The 12,931-nt window shown below is 44.3% G+C and overlaps 1 long non-coding RNA gene across 1 annotated transcript in view; it reads right to left on the bottom strand.

Moving 5' to 3' along the window:
• The window catches only part of LOC123607967, a 43,023-nt gene that overhangs the window by 6,347 nt on the left and 23,745 nt on the right, over positions 1-12,931 (bottom strand). The window contains exon 2 of the long non-coding RNA XR_006717014.1: positions 9,501-9,611. This is a non-coding gene — a long non-coding RNA (uncharacterized LOC123607967). The remainder of the gene's footprint in view (positions 1-9,500; positions 9,612-12,931) is intronic.

Below are 12,931 nucleotides of genomic sequence, written 5' to 3' on the forward strand. Positions count from 1 at the left end.
CCCCCACTCACGCTCTGTCTCTCTCTCTCTCTCTCTCAAACATAAATAAACATGAAAAAAAATTAAATTCAGCCCACATCCAACCCTCTTGGAACATTCAAGGTGCATTAAAATCTATCTGCTAAGGCTTATTCATGATAAGACACTTATCAAGTCTGCTAGTGAAAAGATATACCCAGAGGAGATGATGGGATAGTTCTAAATGTAAGTAAAGTTCACAGAGCCAGTGATGACGATAACTAACAATCAATGCTTACTGTGCATCTGCACTTTAAATGCACAGACTCTGTTTCTCAGGACAATTCTATAATTTGATTTTAATGCACACGAGTGAGGTGGTTACTGCCTATCCCCCTTTACATACGGGAAAGGTGAGGCATGGAGAAATGAGGGAACTTTCCTTAAGATCACACATCTTGTAACTGGAGAAGGGAGGTTGTTTTACAATACAGCAGCTGGACGCTGGAGCCTGAGCTTGTCATCACTCTGTTGTTCTACCAAGACATTTAATTCTAGTGATAGAAAAACAAAATGAAGTTGGAACCCTACCTCATGCCATATAAAAAGATGTATTAAAGACCTAAATGTAAGAGTAAACTCTAAAACTCTGAGAAGAAAATATACATCTTTTGGACCTGGGATTAGGCAATGGTGGTTTCTTAGACATGATACCAAAGCATAAATGACAAAAGAACAAGTGAATAAATTGGACTTCATAAAAATTAAAAACCTTTGGGCTTCAAAGGACACTATCAAGAAAGTGAAGACACTCTAAAGAATAGGAGAAAATATTTGCAAATCACATATCAAAGGGGCTAGTATCTAGAATATATATATATATATTTTTTTAATTTTTTTAACGTTTATTCATTTTTGAGAGACACAGAGACAGTATGTGAATGGGATAAGGGCAGAGAGAGAGGGAGACACCGAATCCGAAGCAGGATCCAGGCTCCGAGCTGTCAGCATAGAGCCTGATGTGGGTTCGAACCCATGAACTGTGAGATCATGACCTGAGCCGAAGCCGGACACTCAACTGACTGAGCCACCCAGGCGCTCCTAGAATATATTTAAAAAAAAAAAAAACTCTTAAAACTCAACAATGAAAAGACAACACAATTTAAAAATGGGCAAAGGACCTGAACAGACATTTCTCCAAAGCAGATATACAACGGCCAACATGTGAGGTGCTCAATATCATTACTCATCAGGGAAATGCAAATCCAAATCACAGTGATATACCATCTCTTACCCACTGTGATGACTGTAATGAAAAACTACAATAGAAAGGAGAACAACGCGTGTCAGGGAGGATGTGGAAAAATCAGAGCCTCACACCTTACCGGTGGGAAAGTACAAAGGTATAGCTGCTGTACAAATCACAGTGTGACAGCTCTTCAAAAACTGAACATAGTTTAAACCAACCAATTTCGTTCCTAGGTATATGCCCAAGAGAACTGGAAATGGACTTGCACACAAAAAGTTATACGTGAGTGTTTGTAGCAGTATTACAATAGAAAGTGAGGGGGACTGGGTGGCTCAGTCATTTGGGCGTCCAACTCTAGGTTTCAGCTCAGGTCATGATGTCACAGTTTGTGGGATGGAGATCCGGGTAGGCAAATTCTGTGCTGACTGCGTGGATTCTGCTTGGGATCTCTCTCTCTCCCTCTCTCTGCCCCTCCCCAACTCACTCTCTTTGTCTCTTTCAAAATAAATAAATAAATAAACTTAAAAAAAAAAAAGATTCCCTCTCACCTTCTTCCCCATGCTCTCCCTCTCTCTCTCTCTCTCAAAACACAAAACCCACAAAAACCACTGAAGTGCACACTCTAAAGGGTGAATTTAATGGTATGTGAATTATATCCTTCTAAAAAAATTTTTAGGTCTCACAAAGTTTAGCCACGATGCAAAGAAAATGATTTTAGGTGCTATTTGATTAAGAAGTGCCTTTTGTCCCTTGCCTTTGCTATAGGTAGCACATTAAAAAAAAAATTTTAAAGCTCTAGAGTCGACTTTCAAAATGACTTAAAAAAAAAAGCTGTCACACATATGGATAATATGGCTAAATGGAAGTTCCGGGAGAAAGTTTCTAAGTTGTTTTGTGGAAAAGATAAATTTCTGCTGGCTTTGAACTAAAAGTTCCTCAAAATAATTGAGAACGAAAACGAACGAGGTTTAACAGATTATTTTTAAAAACTCAGCAAGTTCTAATAAGATTTATAGATATTAAATTATATAAAATTTTGGGTTTTCAACTTAAGATGGTTGTGTTAATTATTTGAGTGATGAGGACTAAGATACGACCACCTGATTTACCTTTCTGTTAACTGAATAATGGATGCAAACGGAAAATGTTGACTCTGTCTTCTTGGTCTTTATTGTAGTTAGGGAAAACTGGTCAAACCAATGGCCCACAGTTGCCCAGAATTCAACAACTCATGTTTCATACAACCCTACACGTTCACACACTTAGGCACAGACATTCAGTGTGGTACACTGAGAGGGCTGTGTGGTCCCACGTGGGCTTTCCTCTTCACTCTGCCACTGGGAATAGACGCCGGGCAAGCTTCTTCATCTCTTCGAACGTGACTTTTCCTATTTGCAAAATGAGCAAAACAGTGTCTCCGGTGCAGGGGATTTGCTAACATTCAAAGAACGCACCGAAAGTGCCTGACACACTTTTCGTTACACGCTGCCTGCGTGGATGATGGCGGTGGCGTTGGTGTTGAACAGTGCGAGGATCCCTGAATGAGGTAAGTTCCTGCAGACCAACAGGCCCGGGCACAGGGCTACACATGAAGTAGATCCTAAATAAATCCGTGTGAGTTGATGAATTACTTCCTACTGGAAACCACACAAATCAAAAACATTTGTCTTCTGACTTGTTGCCTTTCCTCAAGTGACGTCCAACCCCCGGACTTCGGTAGATGCCCTCTCTGACTAGCAAACCCACCTTCCCATTCATGAATAGTGGCTAAGGTCACGCTCCTCATGACATTATTTTCTTTTGAGAATATTTTCCCCTCCGAAGAAAGTTTACTCATTCTGTATTATGCCAAACCGCATCATCTGGGGGGACGAGCTACAACTCCAGTTGGAAAGACCTAATTGGGTTCCAGCCATTTGCCGGGAAAGTTGTAGTCCTTGTTTAAAATTATTATTTTAACTGGCCAAGTGCCTTTTGTTCTCAGATTAATAATCTCTGCATCGTGCCTGAAGCCTTGATGTTATTTTCACTTCTACACTAAATATCGCCCAATTAAAAAAAAAATAGCACAACTCTCAATTTCAGAAGTCAAAACTCCTGTTTTTCTAATTGCCTATTTCAGAGGTCTGAGCTTTTGAAAATAAATCTCATCACACTGGTTTTAGTTTTCTTTGGCTGGTCCATCCAGCCGGCTACTTTCACTGGCAAAAGGAAACAATATTTGGTTATTGTTCATTTATTTGTTTCAGGGAGACTTTGTCATGCCTCAGTTTTAACCATACATGTTAACATTGGTCCAGTAAGAAAAAAAAAAGCAATATTTTGGGGTCCATCTCAGACTGCGGTGTTGAGATATTCTAGCACAGCGAGTTATGTACAACAGGGTACAGCCTACAAACTGTCTTGCCTGCAAATTGTAAATTACTACAAAATCTAAAAGCAAAAACATAAGCTGAAGTCAGAGTGGAAAATGGAAGTGTTGTTTCTTCAATAAGGTGTTTAAAGTTTTGAAACTATTGGGCTATTTCTCAAATGTTCCCTGTTAATTAACTGGGCTATTGAAAACCTGAGGTCACCCAGAACTTTACTTTTGCCTCTTCCAAGATAAAATTCAAGTTCATTCTCGGTAACAAGGGAAATAATTTACTGGTCTCCATGCCTCTGCCTCCCTCTCTCATGCTGTCACCTCCAGGCTCTGAAATAGCTCAGACTCAGGAACACATTAATGCTCAACCCAAGGGCAAGTTCATTGAGAATTTGCAAAATTAGGCTCTGAAAATCTGAAGCTGACTGCAATTCCAGAGAGGTCTGTTTGGAAGAGACAGTCCAGTCGATCAGTCCAGGAGGCTGCCGTTAACATGTCACCGTGGGGCCCGCCCTTGCCGGCCCCGTGTGCGCCCCAACCAGGGGTATCTGTGGGCGAGAATGGGAATTGCCCTCGGATGTTAACTCCTGTCCCCTGCTTCCTCTCAACTGTCTGTTATTGATTTATTGTCTGTATCTTTGTCTAAACCCTAAAGCTATTTATCTTTTCACCAGGGTAACAAGTTTTGTATGTATCCAATCTGCTCCATAAAATAGAACTTCTTATTTTTTCCCCTAAACTGGCTCCTTTAAGCTTCAAAAAGATTCCTGGATTCGGGGAGCAAGTTCTTACACAGATTTTCCCTACCTTTCATGATTTTATGGACTTTCGGCAGTGCCCCTCAGCTTTAGTCTTTTACTGCCAACACTTTCATCCCAGTGAGCATGCAGAAAGGGGTGGGACACATGGTAAACCCTGAGAAGAGGCGTAATGGGAGACACTAGGTGGGGGTGCTGGGGGAGAGACGAAGGCTTGAGCGATTGGCCACGGCACAAGTAAAGGCTTCTGGTCAATTACCAGTGGTAACTTGGAAGAAAGTTTCACGTGAGTTTATTTGTTGGCCGTTTCAAGTGGTAGGTCCTTGAAGGAAAGAGATACACGTTGAGCCTATGGCCACACATGCCAAAAGGATTAAAAATAGTCTTGCTGGGGCGCCTGGGTGGCGCAGTCGGTTAAGCGTCCGACTTCACCCAGGTCACGATCTCGCGGTCCGTGAGTTCGAGCCCCGCATCAGGCTCTGGGCTGATGGCTCAGAGCCTGGAGTCTGTTTCCGATTCTGTGTCTCCCTCTCTCTCTGCCCCTCCCCTGTTCATGCTCTGTCTCTCTCTGTCCCAAAAATAAATAAATGAAAAAAAAATTAAAAAAAAAAAAAAAAGTCTTGCTGATATAAAACCTTTCGAAGTCACATACAGTTAAACCACACTGACCGAAAAGGTCTCAAAGTGTATATGACTCCATTTACACGAAATATTGAGAGTAGATAAAGCCCTAGAGATGGAAAGCAGATTAGTGGTTGCCAGGAGCTGGGGTTGAGCTGAAGTATGAGGGTGACTGTTTACTGGGTGTGGGGTTTCTTTCTGGGTTGATAAAATGCTTGGAAACTGGAAAGGGGTGGTGATTTCGCAACATTATGGATATAAAAAATGCCCCTGAACTGCATGCAGACTTTAACATAGTTAATTCCGTATCACGTGAATTTTAACTCACTAAATTATAATCCTGTCTTGTGTGTGTATGTATGTGCGTGTGTATTCAATTTAACAAATATTTGAGTGTGGACAGTGTGCTGACCACTTTGCAAACACTACTGGAAACAGCTGTAGAGGGACATTCCACCCAGACTTAGAGGATCATGGGAGGTTTCCTCCAAAAGTAACATTTAAAGGGAATATAAAGCTGCCATTCGTTTCACAAATGTGTACTAAGCACCTGGGATCTATCAGTCATTGATACAGGCCCTGGGGATACAGGAGTGAACAAAACAAAGCCCTTTCCCTCATAAACCTCACATCCCTGCAGTGAGAGACAAAAGAAAGCCAGCAAATACAATCGTATCCACGAAAACGCCTTGGAGAAAAATAATATAAGGAAGGCAGATGGAGAGTTGTGCGTGGAAAGTTCCAAGTGCTGCTCAACCTTTGGGTCAAGGTCCCCCTCGCTGCCGAGCTGATGTTTGAGCAGAAACCGGAAGTTAGCGAGCCAGGCGGCCAGGCTGCTCTCTGGGGAAACGGCAGTCTGAGCAGGGCAGAGCAAGTGTGAAGACCCAGATGCAGTAGAATTCTTGGTGGGCTCATGGAAAAACCAGGAGGGCGGTGGGTCTGGAACCCAGTGAGAGAGAGGAAGAGGACAGGGAATGCCACTGGGAGGATCAGTGTGGCCTTCTTGTCCATAGGACATTGGTTTGACTCTAAGAAGGGAATACTTTGGGCAATTTTAAGCAGAGCAGCAATTTTGAAAGAACTCCTCTCGCTGCTGTGCTGAGAATATCAATGCTAAAGGCACAAGTGAGGAAGCGGGAAGATGAGTTAAGAAGCTGTTGCCGTTCAGGGGCACCTGCATGGCTCCTTCAGTGGAGCATGCAACTCTTGATCTCAGGGTTGTGAGTTCAAGCCCCATGTTAGGTGTAGAGATTACTCAAGGGTAAGACCTTTAAGAAAAAAAAAAAAAAAAAAAAAAAAGAAAGAAAGAAAGAATAAGAAGCTATTGTATTTAACCGGGCAAGAGGCAAAGGGTCCCTTGGGCCAGATACAGACACACAGGCAGTAAGAAACGACTAGATTGGGGATAGATGTTCTTTGAAGTTGGAACCAATCATTTTTGCAGATAGATTAGATATACTTAGTGAGAGATGGGATGACACCAAGGTTCTCGGCCTAAACAAATGAGGAGGGAGGTAGCATTGACATCTGCTGAGATGCGTTAAGGCTGCAGGAAGAACACGTCTGCTGATTGGGAGCCAGGAATCAAGGTTCTGGACATGTGAGGTCTGAGATGCCTATGGGATGTCTTAGTGGGTGATAGTGAATGAGAAGCAGGAGTTTATGTAGAAGTCTGGACTGGGAGACATTAGCAAGCAGACGGTATTTAAGCCGGGGAACTGAATGAGATCACCTCAGCAGCACGTTGCCTGATGCTTAAAAGTCAACTGAAAAACAGAGGACCCTAAGTCTTACACTAAGCAGATCATTTATGTGGGGAGGGAAGAAGAAGCAGTCATTACAAACCTTTTCACCAGACATCTCGAAACTGGCTCAGGAAAGAGAGTCCATGCACATGTACAGACAGGAAAGACAACAGCTTATCTCCAAAGACAGACAGGAGTTGATTTAAAAGGGAGAAGTCTGACAGTCATTGATCACAGCATGTTTGTTGTACTGCCCCCCCCCCCCACTACAGATTTCAGGGAAATTGGGCACCTCACAAGAATAGTATCCCAGCCCAAGAAAGCTGGAAGCACAAAATGGATTGCCTATGAATTTGTTCTCTTTCATTTCATTATTTTGAATAAACACTTGTATTTCTAGTAGGGCAGTTGAAGGAACTTCTCTAGCCCGAGGATTTTCAACCAAGAAGATCATTTCTTTACAACTAGCAGAATGGTATGGAATAGACCAACTTTTGCTATTGGGAGGGACTCGTTGGTAGACAGGGCTCGATCATCAGACAGACCTAGGTATCAATTTCCCCAAATGTTCATTCCCTCCTAGAAGACCCTTACGACAGAGGTGCCCTCTAACATGCACCTGATGATCCCAGACACATTTGCAACACTATACTAATGCAGGTAGAAATTTTACTTCCTGTTCTCATCAAGCGTTCAAGTGAATGGTTCTTTATGTTTACCCTACAGGTTACTGTTGATTTGTCTGTCTTCCCAATTCTTTGGCTCTCACTCACCCCAGTTCCCCATTACTGACCCCAAACTCCCACATTTACTGGTAACCTTATTAAAGTTAGACTCTGCATTTCATAATCTATGATGGTAACACTTGGTTCACTTTGCTGACACACTTAACCTCACCAAAATTACTTGGGCAAAGAGCTCTGTAACAACCATTGGTTACAATTATTCCTTTCCTGGGGCAAAAAGTTTCCATTTCCATTGAGACAAGATCCCTGTCTTCAGCACCAGATCTGTTTCCCAGGAAAGCTACCAAAAATTCTGACTCTTGTTGCCAGTTGTTGGGGAATACCAAGAACATGATCTGCTCTGACAGAGCCAACATACAAATGGAAGGATTCGGTAGCCTCTGCCCGGTATGATTTGAGGCTCCCTTGCAGAATTCTCTTCTGGACTACCTGAGCCCTGCTACCTGAGTCTCCACCACTACTGAATCATGTCTTTGCATTAAGCATTGCCTTCTGGAAAACACTCTTCAAAGAGTTATCATATTTAAGTTAGCTGGTGGTCAAAGGGGTGGGAGGGGAGACAGCAAGGAGAGGAAAAAGGAAGAGAGCTGAAATACAGGTGGTAACCTAAAGCTTTGTGTGTTGAGAGTTTTATTCAGGACTGCATTGCAACATTAGTGCGAACAGAGTAGATAATAATTATGACAGAATGATTCTAGCACGGCTCAAACCTACAGGCTTATGCCTAAGGTGGTCTTATACTTTATTTACAGGAAGCTTAGTAAATAGGGCAGATTTCACCTGATGTGTAGTTGGCCTACTGGTTCAGTATGAATTGTAAGTTCCTTTAGGAGAGTGACTCTCAACTATGGGCAATTCTGCCCTGCTCTCCCAGGAGTTCTTGGCAATATCTGGAGATGTTTTCGGTTGTCACAGCTGGGGGAGAGGGTGCTACTTGGCATTGACTGGGTAGAGCCCACGAACGCTGGTAAGCATCCTACAATGCACGGGGCAGCCTCTCCCAGAAAAGACCTGTCCAGCCCAGAGTGGCGATCATGCTGCAGTTGAGAAACCGGGCTTTAGGGTTGTAGGCCAGCAGCCAGGGTTGTGGAAATGATAGAACTGTAGTGTAGTAGCTTCTAGTTATGTCTTGCAGAGGAACAGGAATCCACGGGTGTAAAGCATGAATACAAAGAGTGGCCCTGGAATGGTGTCCCTCTTCAGAAACCCCCTGTTACGTTCAGCCCCGTGACCTGCTATTGGGAGAGTTGTTTTGTGGACCTTATACTTGACTATCCATTGCCATTTCAGTAGCCAGAAGGCTACGAATCTTTACCAATTCATTTTAAGAGTTTTATGGGGGAAAATGTCCTAGAAATGAACCGCTCAGTTGACGTATCTTGAAGAGTGGCAAACACGCTTTCGTTCCCAGCTTCTAGCTGTTCCAGCCAAACCAATAGCACATAGGTGCCATCTCCCCTGGCCCCTCCTGAGGGCAGTCACTGCCTCCTACCTTCCTGCCAACAGTGTATACTCTGAAGCCCTCTCCTGCTCTCCTTCTCCTCCATCCCACTCCATCCTTCCCAAAGAGCCACAGCAGCTAAGAACAGAGAAGGTCCCACCATCACCTACTTCCCTCTATTGACTGATGCACTTGAATGGCTGCTCACCCTTAGGAAACGGATTACCTCACAGGATTTTATTTGTGGAATAAAAGGGTTTCTCCATTCCACCCTCCATTTTGGCAAAGCCACTCCAGACATTAAAGATAACAGGGAGGGGCGCCTGGGTGGCTCAGATGGTTAAGGGTCCCAACTTTGGCTCAGGTCATGATCTCACGGTTCGTGGGTTGGAGGCCCGCGTCGGGCCCTGTGCTGACAGCCGGGAGCCTGGAGCCTGCTTCGGATTCTGTGTCTCCCTCTCTCTCCGCCCCTCCCCTCCCTCAAATATAAATAAACATTAAAAACAAAACCACACACACAAAACTTTACAAGTTGCAGGGAGACCTCGGGCGAGGGCAAACCCAATCTGGAAATTTCATGAAGCACAGGTAAGTCCGTGTTAGTCCCGAAAGCTTACCCGGGGAAGGGGAGAGGTGTTACGACTGGTTCGCGCCCAGGAGGGACCCAGCACGGTGAGCCTGCACCACTGGACACTCTGAATCAGGGAGGACCCGCCAACTTGGCCGACCTGGGAAGAAAAGATACCCATTTCATATCTTCTGGCACATAGCTGCTGGAACCGACATTCATACTGGAGGACTGCTATTCCTTTGCTGCCGCAGGAGCCCTGAGATAGCGCCACAGAGCCCGTCTTTAACCCTCCTGTATTCTGACTCTGATTGTGTGCTTTCTGATAATCTGTGTCCCTGGAATGCACCCTCGTGGCTAATGGAAGCATCATTTTCTGCAGTCACGATCCCTTTTCAGGAGACTCTGGTTTTAACCTGACTGGTATCTGTAGGATAAAAGAGAAATGTTGCTGAGTAGTGAAGAGAATATGTGCAGACCTCCAGCCAGAGGGAGAAGAGGAGAGGGGGAGGGAGGGAACCCAACTAATCTTCATTCTCCCAGCAGAGATATAGAGGCTGGGAAACATCTCTGTAACAACCAGCCATGGCTCGCTCCCTTTTACGCTCCTTTCCATAAAGCACTTAGAGAAGAGGAAAAAAAAAGAAAAATTCAGTCCGCCTATTTCCCCGAGGCTGTATTCTCTCAGCCAAGTTGTGACAAGCCACTGATTTCTACCGTATAAATTATTTAAAATTCCACCTTCACACTGGGATTGGAAAATCAATCTCCCTGATTAAAAAGTGACCAGCTTCACATTTCCAAATGTCTCTTTAATCTTTTAATTATGTCTGGTTACAGACAGCACGAGTCTCCAAGAAGCAGAGAGTGGCATTCTGTGCTAACTGAGCTCCAAAGATCTATACGCCCATCAGCCTTTCTACTTAACCATCTGGCATTGCTACCGTCAGGTGGGGCTGCTTTTAGAAATACTGCCAGAAGAGCAGAATCTTGATATACTCCTATTTCAGTATCACACGTAAAGTATTGTTGTGTGTAATCTCTCAGCTAAATGAAATATTATGGGACTAGCTGGAGACTTTGCAGATATGAATGCCAGTTTAATAACAAGCATTGGGGCATATGGACGTTTGGGCACTGGCCTGAGAATTCAACCCAAACCCACCGTCATACATAGGGCTAGCCAAAGTAACCCAGGCAAATGTATACATTTGTAAATTGATGCTGCGTGCCAAGATTTCTGGGAGAAGAATTACAATCAATTCAACAACACAATTCTTCATGAAAAAAAAAAAAACCCAAAAAACAAAAAAAACCCTGCTTCTCTCTAGTAAGCCAGATGAAAAACAGTCTCCAGAAGACGTTGAAATGTAAGCAACAGATTACTGAGTGCAAAACGAGGAGGAAGGGATCCAGGTAAGACTTAAGAGTGATTCTTGGAGAAGTCGTTTATGGTGTGCATTGTTTAAAAACGCAGCGAAGTCTGCGATAATGTGGCCTGAGAAACCAAACCACTTTAAAACCCAAAACAAAGACATGTAGCCAGTTATTCTTAACTTTATACCCTGAGGACCATCAGCAGAGATCCCTGCTGGCTAATCAGCTGGCCTAAACACTGTTTTAAAATCTCCTTGCCATGGTATGAACCGCACTATAAATCTCACTGCCCCTTTCCCAGTGTCCAGTGGAGAAAAAGCACCACATTTGGCATTTCAAGGTCTAGTCTAAACAGAGACCAGGTCAGAGGCTCCAGGGAGACACCTCAGAGCTGACACGGCAAATTCCAGTTCCCTCCCTTGTAAGTCTTCATGGCTGGGATGTCCGGGAATTATTAGAAAACACTGGTGAATCTGAACAATAATGATGTGCTCCATGGTCTTGGCATGGTGTGTGTATGATCATGGGAGTCTGTACAACTCTTGAACTTAAAAGACCTTATCTAGTGTTGTGCTTCAAGAGCCACACCTGATATCTCTTAGAAGTAACGAAAACTTGTTATTTTCCAAGGCTATTCTGAAAGAGATGATTTAACTCCTGCCCTCTACAAAATTGCACAAAATTGCTCAAATCTCTGCACTAGATGTCTCAAAAGTCTAAACTTCAGCTAATTTAGACACTTCAGTTGAGCTGATTGTGGTAATGTGATGGTCTGATATTTTCCCTTACAAAATCAACTTCTACATGTTGTGTATTTATGCCCTTAAAATTTTATTTTAAATTTGTTTTGTCTGAAGTCCTATAATCTTCTCTGGAGAACACAATGGACCCATTCCTTCCTTTGGGATTGGAAGGATCATCAGCTCAAAGCACTGCCCTCCCGACTGGACCTTATTTAATTGTAAAGGCCAAAACAGTGACTCAAGATAAACCATCAAACGTTCATTAGGCATCTACATTGGCCAAGTGATAGGGGGTAATTGGTATAAATACACGTAGTGGTGCCTGGGTAGCTGTTTGTTGGATGTCCGACTCTTGACTTTGGCTCGGGTCATGATCCCAAGGTCGTGGGATCCAGTCCCACGTAGGGCTCCACAGAGCCTGCTTGAGATTCTCTCTCCCTCTCTCTCTCTGTCTCTCTCCCTCCCTCCCTCCCTCCGCCACTCTCCTCTGCTCATGCTCTTTCTCTAAAAACAAAACAAATATTTAAAAAATATACAGAGATATCAATTTGATATATATTTCGATCTACAGAGTTTAAAAGGAAGAGAAACATACCAAAAGTAACTAAATAAACACAAGATAGAATAAAAAAAATCCAGAAGACAGGAAAACCCATTTGGGCCAAAGTATAATAAATTTCCTTTTAGGTTCGTTGATTATGAATTTCCTAAGAGGTGCAAATGAATGTGCCGATTGGCTGTCAGTTGCACAGACATCATAATCCCAGTCCTGGGCGTCGATGGGATGTGCCCTGGGGGGAAAATGAAGGAAGGAAACCCGACGAGCAACCATACCCGAGAGTGCAAAGTGGGGCGCCTGGGCGCGCTGACAGTACAGGGCCTGCTTGGGATTCTCTCTCTCTCCCTCTCTTTCTCCCTCTCAAAATAAATAAATAAAGCTTAAAAAGGAGGGGGGGGGGGGGTGGTGCAGAATAAGCTCAAAGAAATCTTCGGAAGAGAGTTGAATCCAAACAGGTGTTGCAGAGAGAGCGGTGCGGCAGAGAGGCTCGGGGGTCACTCACTATCAGATAAGAGCCCTCCGGCCGGTGGGTCTCTTCGGAGCAAGGTGCGCGCCCGCCAGCGAGGGAGGCACGGTCTCGGCACACGACAGGCCTCCCGCAGACCCCAGGGCAGGACGAGCCCGGCCAGGAGCGCGGCACGTAACCTCAGGGCCAACGCGCGGGACGCTGACTGCAGGAGCCGGGGCATCTGCGATGCTCCCGGGCGTCTGCCGCCAGGGGGACGGGAGCCCAGGGCCAGCAGAGGCACGTGCTGCTCAGAGCGCTCGCGGTGACGACGCCACTGAGGCTTGTTTCGTTTT

This window comes from Leopardus geoffroyi, chromosome B2 (assembly GCF_018350155.1).
Source record: "Leopardus geoffroyi isolate Oge1 chromosome B2, O.geoffroyi_Oge1_pat1.0, whole genome shotgun sequence".
Lineage (NCBI taxonomy): Eukaryota > Metazoa > Chordata > Mammalia > Carnivora > Felidae > Leopardus > Leopardus geoffroyi.